The sequence below is a fragment of the Anopheles gambiae genome, chromosome 3, assembly GCF_943734735.2.
Source record: "Anopheles gambiae chromosome 3, idAnoGambNW_F1_1, whole genome shotgun sequence".
Classification (NCBI taxonomy): domain Eukaryota; kingdom Metazoa; phylum Arthropoda; class Insecta; order Diptera; family Culicidae; genus Anopheles; species Anopheles gambiae.
In genome coordinates, this window is record NC_064602.1 from 13,187,656 (window position 1) to 13,211,979 (window position 24,324).

Below are 24,324 nucleotides of genomic sequence, written 5' to 3' on the forward strand. Positions count from 1 at the left end.
TGATTAAACATCACAAATGAAGCTGAGCATTTTTAAAGTTCTTCACATCTCTTAAGTTCCTCGTTGATCAAATCCTTACCGCAGAGAGTAATTTTTGGAAAATGTGTCCATTTTTTAAATGATTTTCTATACGACTAACTAAGCATTATCACTGCTTTACAGTGAATGAATAAACCACCAATAAAAGGCAATGGAACGAAGCAATCTGGTACGCATTCTTCGCAAGAATAAACTTCATCTACAGCGGAACTTTCGAGCAAACCAAATCCGTTCATGCCTCACTGTTGACACAACGCATTACTTAGTCTTGCAGTTTGCGCCCACAAACAAGATGCGCTTAAAAGCGCTTAATTTGAGTCTCTTCAGCGAAGAAACTTTGCTTAGTTTGTGGCTAGAAAGCTGTGCCCGCGTGCCAAACACCATTCGGTTGGTTGGGCCCCACGAAAAAACTTACTTGATTGGCCTGGTTGAAAATGTTTGCCCTTCCATTCGTTCCTTCCTACGTGCTCCGTTGAACTGTGGAATATATTCCCCAGCTTTTAGCTCATTTGAACGAATTTTTATCCGGGCAGCACTTTGCCACTTAGTGCGGAAAAGTGCATCCCGGTCGTGCGCTAAGTAGGGAACATTATTCAATTAAAATGTTAAACCCACCAGAGGGAGTGAATGAGAGAGAGAAAGTGATGGCAATGGTGGTGATGAAGAAGGGCCTGAAAGCTTCATGAAAGCTAAGGTTGATGTGTGGGTTTTTTTTTTTCGTCTACTCGTGTATACTTTTTTTACTTGAAATTAAAATGTTTCAAGCTGGCTGGCAGCCCCCCGTACAGTCTGACGACGGAACCTGTCTACGGACAAGGGGAAATAAAAATTCCTCTCGTTCCCCTCATTTCCTCTCATTAGTTTTCACCGTCATCCGGGAAAACTGTATGATAAAAAATTCTCGTACACAGTAGTCCCAACTCAAAGAAGATAGAGAAAAACAGAGACGATAGAAGATACGATGAAATGTGTTGTTTCCTCACACTGATGGTGTTTTGGAAAAGTTTTCTCTTTCTTTCTTATTTGCTAAAATTAGGGCTCTTCTCAACAAGAACAAGCAAAAATATACACATAAAAGTTCAACATTCTTCAATTCAAAGTGCGAACCAATGAGCGCTAAAAACGAACGGCAACGGCAAAGCAGAGTAAAGAATCGTTGCGAACAAATCAAAGAAAAACGTGCGAGTAAATTATGTATCCAATCGGTATGCAAAAACAGGGAACAACTTTGACTGCCCTTTCCTAGACGTCTCGCCTTTTATGTTTCTCTTGCTCTTTCTTTCACGTTTTATGTATGCTTTGCCTTCTTTTGCATCCTAGTTTATGGCTAACGGTTGGGATTTTCTTGAACGCTTACCAAACAATTGGAAAACAGAACGCAGCCCTCGCCTAAAGCCAAAAACCCGCAGCCGGAGGGAACGGGAAACTGCGAACAGGACTTCACTTACTGGCGTTGGGCTCGGGGATGCTGGGGGCGGGGCAAAACTTTTGAACGACTCAAGAAGACGGCTAAACTGTACCGAAATCTTGAAAAAGGAAAGTGTAGAATGATGAACTGGATGGGTGCGAAGGGGTCGATAAAAAAAGAAGGGAAACGCGCGTGTTGATTGACGCAGTAACGGTACGAGGGAACGAGGGCAAGGAGCAACGACCATCTCCCCGGTGAGTTTGATGGTGATGATGATAATGTTGATGAAGATGGGAACGATGGCAAATTTATGAGTGAATCAGCATTAGGGCGAATTGTGCACATCAGCACTGTACGAACGGTGGTCGGAATTAGACGAATGGTTGTGTGATAATTGAACCCTGCAACCCTGTGTGTGGACAGGCGACCGATCAAGGTTTTTTTGCTGGGCAAAGGTTTTGAACCTCTTCTTGGGTCTTTCATTGGGGTGAGTAGGCAGCAGTTGGAGGTAAAATAGAGGCATAATTCCCTAGATAAATTATCGCTGCAATTAGGAGGTACATCACGCCAAAGTTTACGGATCTCTTGCGTTGAGTATTTGTTTGAGCTAACGTACTTTAGGGTAATTACGAACGGTTTCTTCGTACCTATGTGAAGTGAAGCTGTACATGGCTTATTTCTCGTTTAGGACGTATCATATCATTTTTGCCACTCTAGTTTGCCAAAAGTTCTAACACACTTACACAATAATAAAGCATTATTTTAGCATCAATCAATAGCATCAGCATCAGCATCAATAAAAACAATCAATTTATATTCTTCAAATACTTTAAATTAAACTTGCTTAAATAACGTGTTGGCGAACAATTGATTCTTGACGGAAATTTACCAATTGATGGAATCACTATACAATTAAAAAGGGGCACAAAAAGGAAAGAAAAAAGCTCTAGTCTATTATAATCTGGTCTCATGAAATCTTTTCTATTATTTGGCCCTTTTCCCTTTTAAGATCGTAGGCTGAAATTTCAGCCTATCAGCTGTTTGCATTGTATAGCAGTTTTCGAGCAGCTGTCCAAGTGGGTATACTATACAGGTGGGATTATCCAAAGGTATATGTATTTAGAACGTCTGAATAAAGATTCACCACCTGATCTCTTTAATCTTCTATTGGGCGTAACGTCCTACGCGGATATGACAGCCTACACAGGTTTTCGAGACTGAATTCATTACGACGGATAGGCAAATCCTTGCTACGAGGGGACGTTCCATTCTGGGCTCGAAACTATGACGGGCATGTAATTGAGTCGTTCAAGTTGACGACCACGGAACCACCCTCCAATCTCTGTAATACACCTTGAAAAATTGAAAACACCACCTTAGTAGCCATTTTTTGAGCAGGTGCTCGAATCTAATTGTAGCTTTGAGGCTAAAATAATCTAAACTGAAAATCGCAACCTAGTTTTGTGTGTGGTTTTGTATGGAGAATTTACAAGATTTCAGCCGCCAACTGTCAAAGTCCATATGAAAAAGCTGATTAGAATCGGGTAATATCCCATTGTTTTTTTTTAATAGTTTAATTATTACAAAGAATATCTGCCATAACAAAAAAAAAATCAATCATACAATCATTCAAATGAATCGACTGCTTGAAACCCGAAAACCATTTCTAGTAGTACTAATAAAGCCTAAAGTGCATACAATGGGACTTGCAAGTGAACTTTGAATGTGCTGCTCTCAAATCCAATACCTCAGTTCTCTGTTCTTACTTTTTACTGCTTTCAATCAAATATGCAAACCCAAATCGACATCTTCATTTTGCCGATCCGTCAAAAGCAGAAAAGTTCATTTACATTGAGCATACCCCGTAGGTACCTTTTTGTAACGAAGCTCATACTTCATTCCAAAAGCATACTTTCCTTCCACTATTTGCAATAGAGCGAGTGTGCAAAGTTTTTCCGAATGAATGTACTAAATCTTAGTCTCACCCACCAACCACGTACTAGACAGCCAGCCAGGGTAGGAGAAAGTACCTTTTTCCAGTCCCAGCTCCCACAAACGAAATGGACCAATATTTCACAGCCTGCAATGAATCTTGCTTTACATTACACTTCCGAAAACAAAGAGGACCCAGCATACACTAGCCCGGGCAACAATTAGTTCGCTCCCCAAAGTTTCCCAGCCCGTGGTATTTGAAGTCGATGCATTATTCTTTCGCTTCCCTTCCCCCTCAGCCCTCCCTCCCTCGTTCGAAACAATTAATTCTTCTCGCTCTGCATGCATGTGTGCCTGCCGAGCTCGGCAGGCAACGTTTCTGCAAATAATAATCAATTATTCCGCTCGTCTGTGAAACGTACCCGCCCGTCGCCGACGATGGCTGCCTGTCTTCAGCGTATCTCTCGTACCGAGCAGAAGAAGGGCTCATTTCAAATTCGTCGAAAATGATATACGCTGCTCAAGGTTGGAGCATGGGAAACTTTATCACCATTACGATTTGGCATTTGGGGCTGCTAGGCAACTATCGCAGCAAACGAATGAGAGTGCTCTCCCCATCACAGCCTCATGCACGGCGCGTACGAGATACGTTCACTGCGAGCCATCAACGTGTAACTACTGAACCGTCGTAATGGAAGGATGATGATGATGATGGTGATGGCGACGAAGATATGAATGGCACACGGGAGAGAATAGTTCACTTAAGGGTTGCTTTTCATTCCGTGCGCTTGAAAGTTTCCACACATTCGAGGCTTTGCAAAACGACCGAATGCCGGAGTGGTTGTTTTTGTCGAACAGTGCGGCTCTGCCCAAAGAAAGGGGGACCAGTGCCGCAAAGAGAAAACGTGTCCAAAGTTTACGTACGGCGCTGTTTGAATACTTCAACTACAACTTGCCATTATTCAATTGTACCGTTGTGCCATTGGTACAAGGCCCTGCTGAAATGCTTCGGTCGTGTGCAATCAGTTTCATGTCTAACAGAAACCAAGGATGATGACGATGTTGAGACTGTATTGTATTGAGTTGAGCAAGGGGGGGGGGGGGGGGAGAGAAATTTAACTAACGTAAGCTTTCTGTGATGCGTTATCTGTAACGGAACAGTGCAGAACGATATCGTGCGGTGTTTCGGGATTCGGTTCAACTGAGCCGTACTTATCAAAGGAGAAGTATGCATGAATGGAGAGATAATTTAGCAACACCGAGCCTGGGATTGTCAAACAAATTGTTTAATATTTCTGTGAGATTATAAAATTATGTATAAAATAGTGGGAAAGCATCAAACCAATTCAATTTTTAATGGCGGAGCCATAACGTGCTATCAAGTTGTTACACTGATATTATCCAAATTAGTACGTCTATTTAATTATAAATCATAAATAAAATTAAATCACTTTTTTAATTTGACTTTTTTAGCCATGTAAGTATGGTTTTTAAATGTATTTTTAAATTTATTCGTATTTGATCTCAATTAAACGCTGTTGTTATTGTATGTTGCAGCTTATTTCCTACAGAGGACTTATAATTGTTAATTTCCTACAGAGGACTTATAATTGGATAATTGTTTGAATATTATACAATTTGTTAGAATAAAATCTACGAATTCTTCTTTGATATTACTGACGCACGAAGAGACTATACAGACAGCTAAAAAGCCGTCCTAACCAAAACCCAAGTATACAATAAGAATGGTTTCACATCATTCAGCTGTGCCATCAACAAACGATGACATGGACAAGCGTCAGAAAAAAACAAAACGCAAATCAAAAGGAAAATGTTTTCACGTGCAGCACATGAAACCGGAAAGCGGTACTACATCCCGTACAACATCATCACCTCCAGCGTGATGTACCGAATAGCCCATCCATGCATCGAGTGGAAATGAGAGTGAAACATTTTCCACCTACAGCCAAAGGGACTACAGCAAGCAGCTAGCACAGCAAGGGAAACGGCAACGATTGCAAAGCATCGCGCCAAACAGGCTGCAAACACGACGGCATATGCGTGAAGAAAGAAGTATGCTTTTGTTTGTAACATTTCTGCTACAGTTGTGACACGTTTCTGAGCTGGGAGCGAACGGAAACTGGCCTGGAAAAACGTTCGCACCAAACCGGCAAACGAACGGCTCATTTGTCAGCACATGACATTCCGCGATGCTGGTACGACTCCCCCGAGGAGTGGGGGAGGAAGGGGCGGACAAATATTTGGAAAAGAGAACGCGTAAAAACCCACCGACAAGTGTTACCTAAAATAGATACATCGTTACAACGGTAGGGCGTTTTTGATTGGCACCAAAGGACATTCAAAAATAATGAAGAAAGCTACCACAAGACAATGTGCTATTTCTTTCATTGCACCTTAACGTTTGTTATATTATTTATCATATGTATTTTTTAAAATAAAATTTAACGTATGAGTGTAATATGATTAAAATTTAAAGTATGAGCAATTTAAAAATAAAATAAAATACTTAAGAATTCATTGAAGCGACGCGAAAGTGCCTTAGTAGAAGAGACAATTCAGGCAAATTCATTTCCTCACTATATTGCTACTATTTATCGCCGAGTGCAAAAAGGAAGCTGTTTAAGTTTTCATTCCCTAATGACAATTAGCACTCGTCAATTACTTGGAAAATAGTTTCTCTCTCTCTCTCTCTCTCCGTCTCTCCCTCTCTATCCCTTCCTATATAGCTATTCATCCGCAAGCAGATAATGTGCAGTGTGCAATGATCCGGTCGTGCAGCATACCGGCTCGTTGTGCCAGAGTGCATCATTTATTCATAGACAAATAGAGACTTAACACCTTCGGCATGCACCGGCCGATGAAAATAGGCATGAAAAATTAAAGCAACCACCGACCACAAATGGCCCAGATTTGCACCGGAAAGCAATGAGACCGTTCCAAACCGTTCGATGCACTTTCCTTCTGCATCATCTATTAATGAAGTGCAGCACACGGAAGGTTGGTACATTATCTCAAACCACAGGACCGGTGCAAAATGCAATCCTCCCCTCATGCGTCCGGGAAAGTGGCACGGCATAAGCATTTGTGGAAAGCATTTGTTTATGCAAACATATACTGCTTTGTGAAGATGGTCCCACAACTTCATTGTGGTTGAAAGCGATTTGGGTTGTGTTCTTTTAGCCCAGCTCAAGCCACCGTCAGCCACCTAGGGACCTAGCCACTGAGATGCGAGCAGAATCTATTACCCAGAACCTGCAAAACATTCCTAATTGATTTGTATCAATTTTTAATTCCCCCCTGCTCAACAGCTCCGGCTCGACCAGCCAGCGGTTCGCAGGGTAAAACCACCGCGCGCTGGTTTACGTTCGGTGCAGCGTGATTAATTATGCACCAGCAATACCGAATGCCGCCAGCAGCAGTGCATCCATACGCAAAGTGTTGAACACCAACAAACAAAAAAAAGGCTCTTCGTAATCATTATTGCAACTACAGCAGCAAAACATTAGCCAAAGCGTCAGCGCCAGCTTGCGGAACATGGCACATGGTTTCATGAGGCTTGAGGTTGTTGTTTGTGTTTTTTGTTATGTTGTTTTTTTGGGGGAGGTTGGCTTGCTCAACAAAATTTCAAATGTTTTTGCACGAGTTTTTGCACAAAAACTTGGGCGTGGCATAAATGGTCAAAAGTTAACTCGCTCCCTCGGGCAGCTGTGGATGCATCACACTTTGATCAATTATTTATGAGCCAGTGTTGCATTGAATCAATCGATCGAGTTTGCAAACCAATGCATATTAGTGAGGGTGAGATAGGAAGAGAGAGAGAGAGAGAGAGAGAGAGATAAAGAGAGAAAGAGATATAATAAAAAGGATTATTTGACTAGCGAAACACTATCGCAAGCGCTCTAAAGCTGTCTAAAATTAAGGTTCATAATGTATTCATGATTGACGAAATATTAATATGCTTTTGGTATTGCTGCACAATTATTAAAAACACACATAGTATAGGTCTAATCCTAACGCTATATGGTAAAATTTCATCTATAAATAATGAACTATTGGCCATTAGGTGTTAGACGATTAACTAAGCGCCTAAGTGTATGTTTTTGATTTATTTAATTTATTATGAAAAGCTTTCGTAAAGGAAAGAAAAACTTTCCAAGCTTTATTATAGATGAAACATTGTTAAAATGAATTGTGAAAATGTTGCTTTGTCATTTTTATGCATGATTTTTAAAAGAGCAAAAGGTATATAATAAACTTGAAGCAATAACCGTGCATACATTTAGGCGTCACTGCATAAGAAGGGCAAAAGGTACATAGTAAACTTGAAGCAATAACCGTGCATACATTTAGGCGCCACAGCATAAGAATTATTGATTATCGAACGAATGACACATACCGCAACGCAATGTGATTTAATACTAACTCACAGCTCAGCTAGTATTCAACTCTTGTAATGCAAACTGCACCTTTTCTTCTGGTTAAAAAATCACTCCCAATAACCTGAAAAAGCCTTCGTCCTCTGTTACGCTTCCAGCGCGCATTGTTGCTTCCAGGAAACTCCAATCTCACGGCATGATTCCGTGAAATTTGTCAGCCCCGAGCAACAAGAAGCCGCCCGTTCATCTGCCAAGGACGCCACCAAAGCCTCCGAAGATGATCTGATCTAAGCCCCTTTTCCCTGGCGGCGCGTGGGGACCGTCAGTGCCCTTCAACACGCTTCCGGTTTCCGGCTAACGGGTACGGGCAGGGCGAAAGAATTTGCATACTCATGCAAATAGCAGCAGCAGTAGCAGCGGCAGTTAGGCAGACAGACAAAACGGGAAAGTAAACTTACGCAGCAGAACGAGAAAAAAAACGGATGATAATAAAACGGCACCCGTCACGTGACACGGGGTACACGGGCGCGCTTTGCAGAATGCGGAAACGCACAACAGTGACCCACCCACCCTGGAGACCCTTCCAAGCCCTACCCGAAGCTCGTGAAGCTAACCATCAACTGGTAAGGTACGTAATGGAAACTTGACAGCAAGAAAAAGCCGCTCCGAGCACGTACCACGGACGGGCGACAACCCGAAAACCCGGTGCGCTCTTCTGGCTGACAAAATTATACACGAATGACTGGACGTGTTCGGGATGCAAAGTGACGCGCAACAATATGCATTCCGAAGAGGTAGGTGATCGACACGATGCTGGGATGGTTTTTTTTGTTGTTGCTGCTATTGGTTGGTTTACTGAAACCAGACTGTTTTCATAAATCCTGTCGGTCGTGGTGAGTCCCACGGGAGTGATATATATTGTGTTTGTATATTTTTTACCCGCCAGTACTAGAGAACGACCGGTAAACCACAGAACCATTTCTGTGATTCATAACTAACCTAGTTGACCGATTCTGTATTGGGTGGCACTGATTGAGTAAGCGGTATTTATGAGGGAAATAAATTGTACCGGGCTCGTCCACTAATTAATCGGTTCCTGATTCGCTCCGAACGGGGAGCTGTGCGTTATTGAATTTGTGTGACCTAACAAGTATTAGTGAAGCAGCACAGAGGGTGGGCAGAGGCTGTGTTGGTAGTACAACCATCATCACCATCATCATCCTCTTCTTGGGAATTGAATTATGGATGTTATTGAGCAGATTTTTCGTGAGTTTATGCTTCTAGTTTCCAACTTGTATTAGGTTGGAATAGTAAATCTTGAAATAACAAAAATTGATAACCCTTTCAATTTAATTTTGATAAAAAGTACACCTAAAACTAACAGTAAGGAAAGGAAATTAGCCCCAGATTGTTGGTTGGTTGTTTTCATGTTGGTGTCAATAAGCTTGCAACAACCTAAAATGAAACAACACTTACAAATCCAAACATTTAAAAACGTTTACAACACACTCAAACTTTTTACTCATGCAAATTAATAAAAAAAATTGTTTATAATAACTTTCGAAACTTCTAGGCCACGTAGGAACCCGTAGGGTACTGCAGGCACAACATATGCCTTGTTGTTTACTAAAAAAAACAGCATATTAAACTGCCTTAATGATAGATCATTAGTCAACGTTAATACGAAATCATTTCCATGTATTACTACTAAATCGTTATATTCAGTACGTCTTTCTAAATGGACGTGAATTAATGATATACAATCGTTGTAGTGAGGTAAAATCACTACACGTTCAGAAAAGTAACCATAGAATTTGGATGAAAATAGCTTCATTTGCTCAAAGCGCTTTAATGTTTTGTTTCGCAAGCTTACCACGCGTTTTAACGTTAATGACGTTTAATTTTTAAACGTTTAATAGTAAAGTATTTATTTCATTATAAAGTATAAGTTGGAGCTAGCTCTTTCACTTTTCTGGCAAATTAGGTTCAGGCAATTACGCAAAGTTTAAACTAATATTACAGGGTTTTCCAAGTCACTTTTGAATGTAAACATTGTTATTCATCGCATGTAAAATGTTGTTCCACATCAATCTAATATTTCATTTCCATCAAAATAATTTTTAATTTCTACAGCATGATTTTCAACACGACTCCAGCTGGATTGAGTTTGATAGTTCTTTGTTATGTGTTGAAAATCATATGTTGAAACTGAAAGTTCATGTTGAAACAAATAAACCATTTGATAGCCGTTGAAAAACATCTTGGATACGGTGAAGAGCAATGTTTACATTTGAAACTGACTTGGAAAACCTTGTATCATGATAATGGAGCTGACATATTCGGTAGACGAGCCTAATGGTATATAACATGTTATATCTTATAAGCAAAGTTAATGAATGAATAACCATTTCCTTGATTATTAGAAAATTCATTTATATAAACCGACTTTATACTGCGACAAAGTGTGTCTTAGAATACTGTTAGCACTTTATTCGTTCTATAAATTTCCGAAATTTGCTAAAGAGTGAAAAACAGAGCAACAAGATGGCATTGAGGAGTGAAATAAATCAAAACCTCCTCACTGTCAAACTGCACAACGCCTCCTTGAGGCAGGATAACGTCGACTGCAGGTGAAGAAAAGGCGGCATCTCACTCACAGATTTCGGGCATTTCCCTCGCGAGAGTGCCGTGGAGCTCATTTACCGCCTACACAAGCCCCAAAAACGAAGCCGAAGCAAATCCCGACCACAGCAAATGAAAAGCTGTTAGCTAACAGGCACACACACACAATACTCGCAAAATAACACTCACAAAATCTGCTAATGATGTAAGACTGAATAGTCAAAATAAGTAAACGTAAAAAAACACACACATTCAGGTTAAAAAAAAAAACTAGTATCTTGAAAGGGAAGGGGAACGTCTGTGGCAGGTTAACTGGGGAGTGTTGGGTGACAGGTTTAAAGAACGCACTTTTGAAGGACAAATTTTCACTTGTTTCATTGTTCTCACATGGTGCGATGGTGGTGATTGAGGCAGCACGAACCGACGATCGGGACGGCCAACGATGGGGCAAAAAAAAGGGGGGCGAAAGTGGATAGGGAAAGCACAAAGCCAGCTCACCACCACTACCACAGAGAGCGGATAATCGTTCGGCAAGCGTTCTTTTCCCAGCGCTCCATCGCCCTAGCACACGGTCTGACGGCGGGGCCTGGAGTTTTCAGCCAGGATCGGAATGATCGGAAAAAAGAAACTCACACAGCTTCGGCCTCAGGTCCCTACAGAATTACGTTGGTGTTGAGGTAGTACAACACACAAACGGCAACACATCGTTCGGCAACTCGATGCCCCAGCAGTGTATGTGTGCGAGGTTTGAGTGTGTTGAACGCGCAAAAGGGAAAAATGGGGGGAAAAATTCAACACGCATACAAATGCATAAACGGAGCGTTAGCGAAATAGGGACCGTTCATTTCGGTCGAGGTGTTCATGAGGGACGAAGCGTTCATTAGCGATTCATGAGACATCCATTTCATTATTTTCTATCAACCGCAATCTGCTAGAAACTCTCCAACTTGTCTTATTAGGGCCGATAAGTGTTAAGATAGGAATTAAGAAATGAATAAAACTGAAATATTGTAACATTAACATCTTGTATCGAAGGTTTGTTATCAATGATTAACTATTTTGACAGATAATAACATTAAGTGACAGCAACGAGAAAAGCGCGTAGTAGTGGAATCCAATAATGTTAGTCTTCTAATTAGATGCAGATAAGTTAAGTACAAAACAATGTCAACCTTTTTATATTTTCGAATTACCTTTAATATTGAATCTATCTTTCTAACTGGAATTTGAATCTTCTAAATCTTTCTAATATTTAATATTTTTTCTACATCGTTGCAGAAATCGTTCAGATTCTTTCTTACATTCTAAAATTGAGCGCATTATTATTATGAAAAATTCCTTCATTTTATTACATCTTCAAACATAGCGCACACAAAGTCTCCTAACTCCTTCCAGCAACCAGTACACGGCAGACAACCATAATCAGTGGGTAATGGTGTTAGTAGAGCATTCAGCATTGGCCAGAATCGTACGTGCTTTCCTCGTTGCGCTTGTATGTGTGTGTGGGTGTATTTGTGGGGGTGGCCGTGATTTCAAAACGCTGTTCTTTTGTTCTACATCCCAGCACCCAAGGAGACACATTGGCAAGGGCATCGAGCTACAGACAGAAGCAAGAGAAGAAGAAAAAATGGCAAGAAACCGAACGCGAATGCTCCTATGCGAACGACTCCGTGCGAACGGTCGTTGTACTAAATGATAAGAGTAAGGGTAAGGAAAATTACGTGAAATAATGAAAACCTTTCAAATTGAATCTACAAGCGGTTGAAATTTTAATATAAATAACTTTAAAAGTGAGAAAGTAAGTAGAAACCCTTGCTGGAAATAACTTAATGATAAAAATGTCGAATATCCTTTCAAATAGCTTCTCATATATGATTGTTGTAGAGGAAACTACACTTATAATATGTTTGTTATAAGCCCCAAACCATCATTATTTTAACAAACAAATATCAATAACATTCATTGAGTGATATTTTCATTATAAACCAGGAGTGCTTGGCTCAACTGTTTCTTGTACCAAAAACACATCATCTCATTATTACCTTTTGCAGCAAATGTTGCTTACCGCCACACTTCCCAGCCATTGGTGACCATTCGGAAGGTTAGCGCTGCCCTGTCCCAGCTGGGCGGGCAGTGTGGTTGGTGGCACTATCACGGCTCACGCCGATTCGCACGATTCCCAGCAGCTCCGGTCTCACTGTATCCTCTCGCACAGGCTCACTCGCACTACGCACGCACCCGTTCAAGGCTCACTCGCTCAATGCCACATTCACTACCAAACTCAGCCCCAAACTCACTCACTCACATTCACCCAGCAGGTGAGCAGCAGTCGCCCTCTTTTATGCTTCACCTCGTGCCCTCACGCAAACTGCTTACGGCGTCCGGTGGCGCGCTGCTCAACAAAGTGGCCACATTTGCACACTCAAACGCACAATTACACGCGCCCACACACACACACTCACTCGCGATGACACGATCAAACTCACAGGCTGGGGCTACCTGTTTCCTTCAGCACAAAGCAGTCGTTCGCTAGGCTCACCACGGTCACTCGAATCATCTCGATCGCTGGCCCTTCACACGCAATCACGTTGCCAGCCGCGCGTGGATGCTGCACTTTTTACGCCAGCCCAAGCAGCGGAGGGGAAGAATTTTCGCGAAGGTGCGCGGCTACACACATCTTCCCAAGGATGTTTCGGCGGTCTCACTCAGCCCGCTCTCGCACACTCACTGTGGGTCACTCCGGTCGGCGGATGCTGCTGGTTTCGTAATTTCCAACCGTCCTTCATGCTTGCTACGTTCGAAGGAATCGGATCCGTATCCGGTCGGTCGAAACGGGCAAACGGGGGCTTCCCGCGGACTGTACTTGTTAGTGGATTTCAATAATTTTCCCACTGCTGCTGCCTGTTTGTTTGCCTTCTTTGGTCGAGCACTTTTTTGTTGGGGTAGATTTTCTTTCTTTTTCCCGTGGCTTTCTGTTGGCCCCTTTTTTGGCGTTTGTTGCAAAACTACCCGTGGGAGCACACTTGTTGGTAAGGGCTACTAATTTTATTACACTCACACTCTCACCGCTCTCACGCGACCGTAGCCTTTTTGCCTGTCGGTTTCGCTCGCCACACGCACACACACACACGCACACTTTTTTTCTACTCAGACACGTTCGCTCTCACTCACTTTTTACTATTTTTTTTGTTGTTGTTTTCGCTCACACCCACATTAGTTTGCACTCTTTCGCTCCTGTTTGCCTCGTTCGCACACTCCACTCGACTTTTTTTTTCGTATCCTCTTCGCTGCTCGGGTTTATTTGCTGTAATTAAATCACTCGCACTAGCATTCTCACCATGGTGCGTGGGTGTGAGGAGGTGGATCGGCGGTGAGCAATTCCACAAATGCTGTACTAGGGGAGGCAGAGAAAAGCAAATGAAAGAAGGGGAAAAAACACACACACACACATCACTAAACCGTTTAGATTACATTGCCAGTAATGAAATATCTATAAATTCCCCCCAAAAAAATAGTGTGAACAGTACGACTTGCCCTTGTAACGTTTGAGTGAACACTTTTCAAACGTTTGCTATAATTGTTACTAATTGAGACCATTTTCTGCTACAAAGAGCAAGTTTATTTCACAATAACCGAGCAAGTACGCAGCCACTCTCTATCGGTGACCTACCAGGCGTCTCCATCGGTGTCGAACAACACCGCTCTGGCACACTGGTTGCTTCAATACGTTCGCAAAAAATGCCCTTGGAGTGTGAGTATCAATTTGCTAACACCATTATGCGTACAAGCAATCCTTCTCATCGATTTTAATACATTATGCACATACTTTTCGGCGTAGTTTTTTCTCAAACCGAGGTATGAAGTATTGTAGAAAAATCACATATTTCAATGAAAAATGTATCCTCATCGAATGCGAAACCCTACACTGTTGCCCGTTTGCACCGTTGGCTCTGTCACACACTGTACGCTTTGTCTGAGCTGTTTCTCATCCCCATCATTCTCTTCTCCTTTCCTTTCCCTGTGCAAGCGAAAAAAAACCCTCTTCAACACCTGTGCGTACTACTGTACGTTCCCGAGATACACACACACACACACACACACACTCACACACACACATGTACGTTCATTTTTCACGGTCCTTTCTTCCAGGAGGACACCCCGGGGAAAAGCACTTCGCACTCACACGCACTCCGTTTGCCCTCCCACACGCTGCCACGCTGCGAGAGAGCTCGGCAGCATCGCCATCTCAATTCAATGGCCCCGTCCAAACAGTCCGGGCAACCGGGACCCTGTGGAAGCAGGTTGCCCATTCATAGTTCTTTCTTCTTTTTTTCTTTCTCCCTCTCTCTCTCTCACACACACAAGCACACACGCACACTAGGTCGCTTTCACTCACACACGCGCACGCATGCACGCACGCACGCAGTTCAGGCAGCTCGTTTGCGGGTCGCCTTGCTGCGGACGAGCTGTGGCTATGGCACAAGTGAGCGCTTCAGCGCTTTTCTTTTCTTTCTTCGGTACCCGACACCCGAGCAAAGGCTGAGCACCGGTCCAATTTGCCACGAAATGGTTTAACCCAAAGCTGCGGTCGTTTGCTTGTGCAACGCACTCCTAACGCACTGTTTTGTGGGGAGGTGAAAATGTATGCTTTTCTTTTCTTTCTTTTGTATTACCCTCGTTTGAGCACGAGCCTAAGAACTGCGCGTGTGTGTAAGTGTGTGTATGTGTGTGTGTGTGTGGGACGTTTTTTTCCTTTTCACTTTGCCACATTTTCCAGTACACTCCCATTCCTTTCTTTCCCAGTAGCTGCCACTGGCACTGGCAGTTTTCCCTCGCGTTTGTTCAACGGTTCACAGCAACACACGCACAGCCACGAACATCCACGCACACACACACACACGGACACACACACACACATTTAACACACAGGCTCACTTGATTCGCCGATACGCCGATTTCGACCGTGAAAAATGGTTAAAGCAAAAGTATACCCTCACTGCACACATATATGTATATGTATATATATAGATATATTTAAAGCATTAAGTAACAAATCTATACAAAAAACAACAGCACGACTCTAAACCGGAACACCAACTGGGACGGTAGCTCCCGGAGTGATGCTGCCAGCACTGGGTTAGCCCTGGTTTTTCGTGACCGAAGTCCGTACAGCCCGACCAGGGCCGATCGGGCGTCGGGAAGCGCGATTGTCGGGCTCCCGTAGTGCGAGGGACTCTCCCGGCCCGAACAGCGACGCTCCACACACACACACACACACACAGACAATACAGAGATGCTCGCTCACACACTGTCTCTCTCTCTCTCTCTTTATCTCTTCTAGCTGGACAGTGGTGTGGCTTCCGTGGCCATTTCGGAAGTCGGGCATTAGGTCGCACCCGATCACGGGACACGGACTACGCCAGACGACAAGGACGCGCTCCCATCGCGCTGCTAAACCCGCACCAAAGCCTCCCTCCCCTTTCCTTGCCCACACCCTCGGGCTCGGGCTGTCAGACAAGCGTTCGGCAGGGCTTTTAGTACACGCGCTCCTGGGGACGGGTGGGTTTTTAGTACTGAGCAACACAGCCCTTATCGGCCGTTCCAATGGTTCCACCTTTTCGCACGACCACGCTGTCCGGTGCGTCCCGCTCTGCGAGCTCGAGTGCACCTGCGCCACGGCCCGGATGTACGAGCGTGTGACCGGACCCGAACACGGCGCCCGACAGAGCTTCGGCGCGAGCCAGCGAGCGGAGAGAGAGAGAGAGAGAAAAACGGCACGTCCGACGGTGCCCTAAACTCCATACACCGGATGCGCGCGTGCTGAACGTCACAAAGGCAGCTCGGTTGGGGATGGTCATTGTGTCGCGGTGTGCGTTACAGCCTCCATCAGATTGGTGTAAGTGTGTGTGTGTGTGTGAGTGTGTCTCCATAAAGCAGCTTAGTGTGCTTGTTGCTCGATGGCTCGTTCTCAACAAGTTTCCGAATTCGATTCATAAAACGGATTCATCACCTTTCGCGGGAGCGTCAGCAATCCAGAGAGAGAACGAGAGCCTTTTCTAGAATGTGAGTGACCAAAAAGGAGCACACTGGGTGGCGTGAGTGCCGTGCAGCGCGGTTAGGCGCGGAAGCCTGAATGAATGAGGTTTTGCCAGCTGAACGGCACAACACAAGGGAGAAAAATTAACTCGCCACACACACACACGCACAATGCTGCTGCTTTAACGCAATTCCATTCCATTTATTGTACATTGTAGAGCAATTTATCATTAAACCGAGTCCTGGCGAAACCCACGGGCAGGAAAAAAAGCAGCAGCAGCCCCCATACACAAACGCACAGCCCATTCAATTAAACACTCAGCGTGAACCGCACTGCCAATCGTTCCAGTATTCAGGGCCCCGGTTCACGTGACCCAATGTTTTCCTGCCTTATCCCATTTCCATTGTTTTTCGAATTTGGTGGGCAAAAAAAGTGTTGCGGTGTTCGCATGCTACACCAAGCCGAAAAAAAGGCACCGAAAAGAAAACACAACACAAATACCGGACGCGCGCGGTACAATGATGGGTAATGTAAGGTAAATTACACCATTAGAGTGCGCACCGTCCCACCCCTGAGACGCAGCGCTCCCTTGTGTCGTTGTCGGAGTTGGAAATAGGGGAACCCTTTTTGGGGCTGCAAGCGCCCCCGGAGACAAGTATTGGCATTTCGTTCTGACACCAGCCGCCACGACAGTGAAGTAATAAAATTAGAAATTCAAATTTCGTTTTTGCTTCCCGTGGTTTCTACAGCTTTCCGCTTCTGCTCTTCTCCTTCGCAGTTTCGCGGCTGTAGTAGGGGCGGTGCCGTTGGAAGGAGGGATGCTTGTTGAGCTAAGGGCCTGCACAAATTTCAAGCACATTCGAATTCTTTCAGACTAGTCCGGGGGATGGGGACCAGCTCAGACCGAACTGATGTGCTGGTATGCGGAAGTCGTTTCGATTTGGTGCCTTTTTTTCCTCTTCAAGTTTTTGTGTGTTAATGCTTACTGCCATAAAGAAGGGAGTTTAAAGAACGCTAGCAGAGGCGCACCCGCTGTCGAATATTGTCTAATTTTACTTAAATTTTAGTGCTGCCAGACAACCCACTCTGCGAGCGAGTGTGTCTGTGAGGAATTGTGATGATCATTTCTATCATTTCTGTGTTAATAGGACTTTATTGGATTGGCTAGCTGGGGTGCAGCAACCAGTGTTGTAGTGTGAGCTTTCCATTTAACTACCACACACAGCAGCAGATCGAGAGAATTTATGGTTGAGTCAGGGGCTTTTAAAATGCGATGGGTACATTGTGTTGTAATTATTATTGAGCCACTGGTTGAATTCAACATCTTTTCGAATTAACAAGATCTATTATAAATTGAATCCTTGGATCTGGTTGTCTTTTGGTGGATTTATTCCATTAAAACGACATTAAGGGTGGTTTTCTTAACCGGAAATGAGTTTGCAGTGCTTGTAGTCAATAAAATTTAGAAATTATTAACAAAGCGTCGTTTTTTATACACCAATATTATATACTATTCTGCGTATGGTAGGTTCGGTCCGTTCCATACACGGATTAAGCGTTTTTAGAGCAAAATGTTAAGCCGTAGGACATGACGACTGTTCCATAGGACCTACTGTTACATATTGCTGGAGCCTATTTACTAGCCTATTGCTCAAAATCACCCGTGGATTGAGGGTAAGTTTCTATAACCAATGTCTTAATTCTATAACCAATAAGATAGCTTAATAATCTATTTATTGGTGCCTATTTTAATCATTTGATGTTGCAAATTTTGATGGATTCATCCCAAGAGCACGATGGAAGATATGAAATATAGGTACAGCATAAGCCTAGGAGTCGTTTAGCAAAAATCTGTGATCAATCGTGCAAGCCATAGGGTGAAGATAGAAGTACTTTATCAGACAGGAAAAAACAAGTTTATAAGAATTGTAGTGACTAACGCCACCTAGCGCCCAACACAATCAGCAGCCCTTGCCAAACTCACCGAGCGAACCCTGTAACAGGCATTTTCAGCGATAGGTTATATTGTAACAGTAGTAGTGTTAGATAGTTGCGAGGTTGGAAAGGATCGGTTGCACCGATCCTCGTTCACTTTCACGAAACCCACACGAGGAGCACGACACGCGGCAGGAAAATAAAATATAATGTTGTAAAGCCGTAAAGTACGTCAAACGAGTGACAATAGAATAAAGCAAATTCTAGAAATATAATCACGTAGTGCTATGAGTACGAACTATTTACTAATGCAGAATTATAAGCATAATTTTCATTATTATCGGATCGGTATTGGTTCAGTATCCTTTCCTATGAGTTTATTTCAGTTCCAGAAATGATATGGATTCATAAGCAACTCCAAGACCGGTATTGGTTCAGTATCAGTTCCAAGTCTGCTATGGATTTAATATCAGTTCCATTACCGGTATGGATTCATGACCGGCTCCAGGGCATTTATGGGCATTTAGTGATGTGCATTTTTGAACCAGAGTAGGTGATGTTTTGGTGTCAGGATCAGTATAGCTTCAGTTTCGGTATTAGATCTCTTAAAGGGTTGTCATAAGTACCTCATTTTATTTAGGTTATGAAGCCATTAAATTTCGGCGTGCTCTGTAGAGTATAGGGGATCTTAATTTAATTGCACAGCCCTATAACCTGGCGAAATTATATAGTAACTAGAAACTCAACCAAGGTTCAATTCATGCGCTTTTACATTGATTTACCGATTCATGATATGTAGTAATAAGCAATATTTTTTTAAATATGTTTTAGTGCTCGTCTACATTTATATCTTTTTTATTTATAACAGTTTATGAGATATTTTATGAGAAAAGATCAATTCTATCACACACCATCACGCGTCAAAATACAAAAATTCAATGAATGATCATCAACACCTCTTTGTCCATGTTTCCTTTATTTACAAAATGCCTAATCGATTTAAGTGCACGTTTGAATTATGCTTTGGATTTCATAAAGCGAACCACGTGCTTCATATTTTCGCCTATAATTCCTTCAACCTTCCCCATTTCCATCAACACGATAGCTTCCAATCTTCACTATCGAATTTCACAGCAAAGCAGCAAACGGAACGAATAGAAAAACATACTCCAATTCCGCGTGGGTCCATACACCGAACAACAGCTTCTTCGGTGCCATGAGCAGCCAAGCAGCCCTCCCCCAGCCGCGCACGAACACGTGAGACCGCCCACCGTTTAAACAAACCGGAACCGCAACCCACGCCCGCGTACGGCACGGCATGGAAGCACACCGGCCGCCGGGAAGGCCCGACCCACAACCCATCCAAATCCGTAATGGGCATTAGTGCGGACTCTCGGTTCGGAAAGCAATTTACTACGTTAATTTACCTTCCACCCATCGTCTATAGAGTGTGTGTGTGTGTATGTGTGCGAGAGAGTGTTTGAAAATCGAACCCCGAAAAGCACTATTCCCCCCACAGATCGGAACGCTGCACACCCTGCAGGAGCGGGCAGGTCTGCATCGCACAAACTTTTATTTTTCTCACGTGCTTCAGCGTACTTTCCGTAACGACGGTACGGCACGAGAACGGCACAAGCGATGGAGATGTAACACACAGGCGCAAGCTGCCTGTGCGGCGGTGAAGACGTTCCCTCCCCCATCCCGGAAAAGGAGGAAAATTCGAATGAGTTTCTTCGCTTTATTTTGTTGTTTATCCTGATTTTCTTTACCGTGTGGCAGTGTGGCGGGCTGCTGCTGTGTCCGGGCGGCTTCTTTAAACGTGGCTCACCACAAATTGTGAAGGCTTAAGGGCAAGCCCCTGCCCGCCCGACCTCCGACCAGGCACAACCTATCGGTTGAAACATCTGGCATTTTTGGTGAGGTGTGTTGGGCGGAAGTGGCATCTCTCTCTTTTTTTTTACCTCTCACTCTCCTCCAGGCCCTCCAGCGGCTTAACGGTTGCTGTAAAAAGTTATGGCCATTCGAACTGGGAACCACGGAGCAACCGGGGCACGTTTTATGGGCAACTTAATTAGGCTCCGTTTATGTGGCGTCCGTTGAATAAATGATTGAGCATTGGTAGGTATGTGTGTGTGTTGTGTTTTGTTGGTGCACGAGAGAGAGAGAGAAAGAGAGAGAGAGAGAGAGAGAGAAAGAGAGAAAGTGAAGCGTGTTTTTTCTAAGTTAGAATAGCCCAGTGATGAACCAATACAGTCGGCCGCATTCTAGCGCAGAGAGAGGTTGCTTGAACAACAACAACAAAAAATAATATTAAAAAAATCTTACTTCTTGCGCCAGATCTGGGGCGTATTTTAATTACCTTTTGCTAAACAGTTTGGCTGGTCATTTAAAAGAAGCAACCAAAATGAAACCTCTCGGAATTCATCTTTTGTTTTGGAGGATGTAACAAGATTAAAACGAATTGCAAACTCATTCCGGCGATCTTTACTTTGAACCAGGGGGGGGAGGGGGTAGCAAACATTTCTCCGCCTGTTTTGCTCCGCCACAAATTCTCCGAAGGATCTAACACCGAAACAACGGCACAGCGCACTAGAATGCTGAAGCACATCGAAGCGGTAGTTTAGCATGCCGCAGACACACACACACTCGGCATGCCACACTGGTTTGGCCAAAGCAAAACTAGCAAAACCAAGCCACAAATTTTCGAACCATTTCGCACAAAAGGCCGAGCCGTGCCACTTTGCAACACATTTAAAACAACTCGCTCCGTGTTGTGCTGGCTGTCAAACTCTTCCATCACCAATCTTCCAATCTCCAGCAGAGCAGCAGCAGCTGGGACGAGAGTGGAGAGCGGACAGGGCCCGGAAACAAACAAAGCGCAGCGTAAGCCAAACCGCACTCCCCCCCACGCCAGCGCGTAACTTAATTCCGAGTGCCCTCCCCCCCGGAGCTTTGGGCACACAACATCACAAGTGGCTGCGTACTTTACACCCCCCAAAAACTCACATCCACAACCGAAAACAACCAATTCCCAGCGCTTGCTGCGAAAGGAGTTGCCTGCGATACAGGCGCCCATGTGGGGTGGAGGAAAACACTTGAGAGAAAGCCACGCCATGGTTCAGATATCGCTTTGCTTCCGAGGCACGTTCCGGCAGTTCACACTCCATCCGGGGCGGCGTTGGACAAACAGTACGAGCGTTCTGAGGGAGGAAAGAGAGAGAGCCGACACTCTGACGAGGAAGAGGGGATAAAAGAAGAAGAAATAAAGAGAAGAAAAGAGAGAGAAAGAGAAAAAGTAAAACAAAGCAGAACATTCTACACCCACCAAACGTTCCGGTACCGTTTTTCCCGGAAGTTTTCTCATGGGGGGAACGCTTTTTTGGTTCTTCTTTCCATCGTTTCCGCTGCGTGCCCCGCCCATCCTACCTACCCGCCTGCACACTAATCCAACACATCCTGTTTCTGGCCGCCCTGACCTAATTAAACCATTTATAAAATCGCACATTTTTCGACACACACACACACACTACCAGGATGTATGTGTGTGCACAGACAGGCAGCCAGGGCACGGTTTTTTGAAAGCACTCGTTGCTCACTCGCCTCTCGAAACTTAATTAAAATTGAACAATTTAAAAATTCCATTTCAAACACACGTTGGCACCACGAACCATGATGGTTCGTGGCCTTTTTTCCCCGGTTTTTGCTGTACCGAACTGTACCGAAAAACAGCGAGCGAGGAAAGTAACACCGCATGCCTTTGTACGCTGTACCGCTGTCCTGGTTTTCGAACCTTCTTCCGCGCTTCATGCGCTAACCCAAGCCGATGGGACGGTTTTCTTCAGCCAGGGCAAGGTTTGATTGAGCTTGTTCGGGATAATGTATGTTTGGCGTACGAAGTGTGCATCGAGCGGATGCATGTGTGGTGATCCTTTTGTTTCACCTGCAGTTGGCCGAGTTCGGATCGGATAGAGATCGTACTTGCATACGTACCAACGTGGAAAACTAGAACGCATCCTTGGGTAACAAACAACTTGTGAATGCGTTCTCCTACACTGCCCCTTTGCCCAGGCCAGACTGCTGCTGATGCTTCAAAATGTCACCAAAAACTGGCACCGGAACCGGAGACCTCGACCCGGACACAGTTGTCTGTTAGTGTGCTGTAGCATAGCTCCAGGGTTGTTTTTGTTCCTGCTCCTCCTGTCTCGTCTTTGCCCTTCCAACACACACTGTTGTAATGAATTTACGACACGCACACACACACGCACAAATACGTGTGCACAGTAACTTCATGGAGTGCCCGGAGCGATCAGTGCACGTCATTCGACGCAAAAGTTCAATTTGCATTCGGTATTAAGTTAGGAAGCTGAGAGTGAGAAGTTTTCGCCAAATAGTAATCAAACACCCGGTTCTCTTGTCGCTCCTGTTGGTCCCCTGCCACTAACAAGCGCCCTGCCAGGCAGCGGGGAAAATGTTTCAGTAGTTTATTTGCGTCACTTTTCAAATATGCATGCACTTTGCCGACCGATCGTACCGGCGCTCGCAGCGGATAAGCCGAACGGGGTGCGATGCTGCTGCCGATTCGCATCGGGTTACGTGCACAACAAACAAGCGCAACTTTCATCACTAATGGCTGTGGTGGTTTCGTTTCTTATTCAGTTTTCAGAAGTGTGCACGATTATACCGATTAGCAAAAAACATTTATTTTGAAACTATTCATTGACAGTATTGATGGATTTATTCAGACAAGCTTCTCAACCTCAGGTTTGTAAGGCAGTCATTCGCTACGTCACAAACAGTTTCGGGGATGACCAAAAATATTCTACTACTCATGCTTTCAAAATCGTATCTTTAATCACTTTCTTTTTCCTCATCACTTTATTGACACCTTTGCAGTATTCCAGCAGGAGAGAGGAAGATCAAACGATCATGCCAGCTTCACCTCCACACAGAGTCATCCTTTCATCCAAACTTTGGGACTCGTTACGCTCGCGAAATGTCTGCGGAATTTCAGCATCACTGCAATTATGCTCCTATACAACATCGCTAATATCTCCAGTCTCCGCTCCGTTCAAGGTCTCGTCGAAGCAACATTTAATTTTTTCATCCTTTAATCTTCTTTACAGCTGTAGTAATAAAACTGTTTCGGGATTCTTTAATCCTACTGTTGGCTTCGTTTCCTGGAAGCGTTGGGTTTCTCGTCTGGCCCTGGATGGTGCACACTGCACTTTTCTAGGGCTGGTGCTCACTTAAATTGCTAGACGATTCCTGCCGAGCTACGTGCTATGCGTCCAATCTTTGGTTGGTTATGGTGGCTCGTTCCGCTTTGCATCAATAGACTGTGAGGAACATATTGGTGAACATTGTGTCATCATGCCGTACTGAATCGTTTGAATTCATCGATAATTACCAACGAAAGATTCAATCTTTACTTTGTCATGACTTAGAAATGGTACAATAAAACGTTTAAAGGAACTATACTTTTAAGAAGCAATACCTTTAATAAAAACGCTATCTCGCTAAACGGACAATGGGCAAAGTATCTCTCTTTTCCTACTTTCTGATAGGTAGAAGATGAGTTCCTGTGCACAGAGCAGATTTATAGATATCTGGCAAGACGCTTGAATTCCCACATCCGCTACTTCTCATATAGCTCCTTCCACACATTTGGGGCCAAGTGTCGTTCTGAGCATCTTCCTCACGAACGCGGCTAAGAAGATTTCGTCAGATTTGGACAGTGTCTATGTCTCAGAGGCGTATGTGAGATATAGCAGCTATATAGTCCTCAGGCTGTAGAATGACCGGTTGGCAGTCAGCATCCTTGCGCGCAACTCAGCTTCCATTATATTGTCGTTGCTGACCTTTGACCCAAGAGGTGAATTCTGGGACGACTTCAAAAATGCGTTCAACTATCTTTATGTCACACTTACATAGGTTTGGATTATTTATTGGTAGGT

At 44.0% G+C, this 24,324-nt stretch overlaps 1 protein-coding gene across 1 annotated transcript in view; it reads right to left on the bottom strand.

Moving 5' to 3' along the window:
* Positions 1 to 15,527, bottom strand: part of LOC1275447 (neuronal acetylcholine receptor subunit alpha-7) — a 104,193-nt gene extending 88,666 nt beyond the window's left edge. The window contains exons 1-2 of the mRNA XM_061653071.1: positions 15,390 to 15,527; positions 12,441 to 13,792 (exon numbers count right to left, since the gene is read on the bottom strand). The gene's annotated coding sequence lies outside the window, so the exon portion shown is untranslated. The remainder of the gene's footprint in view (positions 1 to 12,440; positions 13,793 to 15,389) is intronic.
* Positions 15,528 to 24,324: the final 8,797 nt, after the last annotated feature.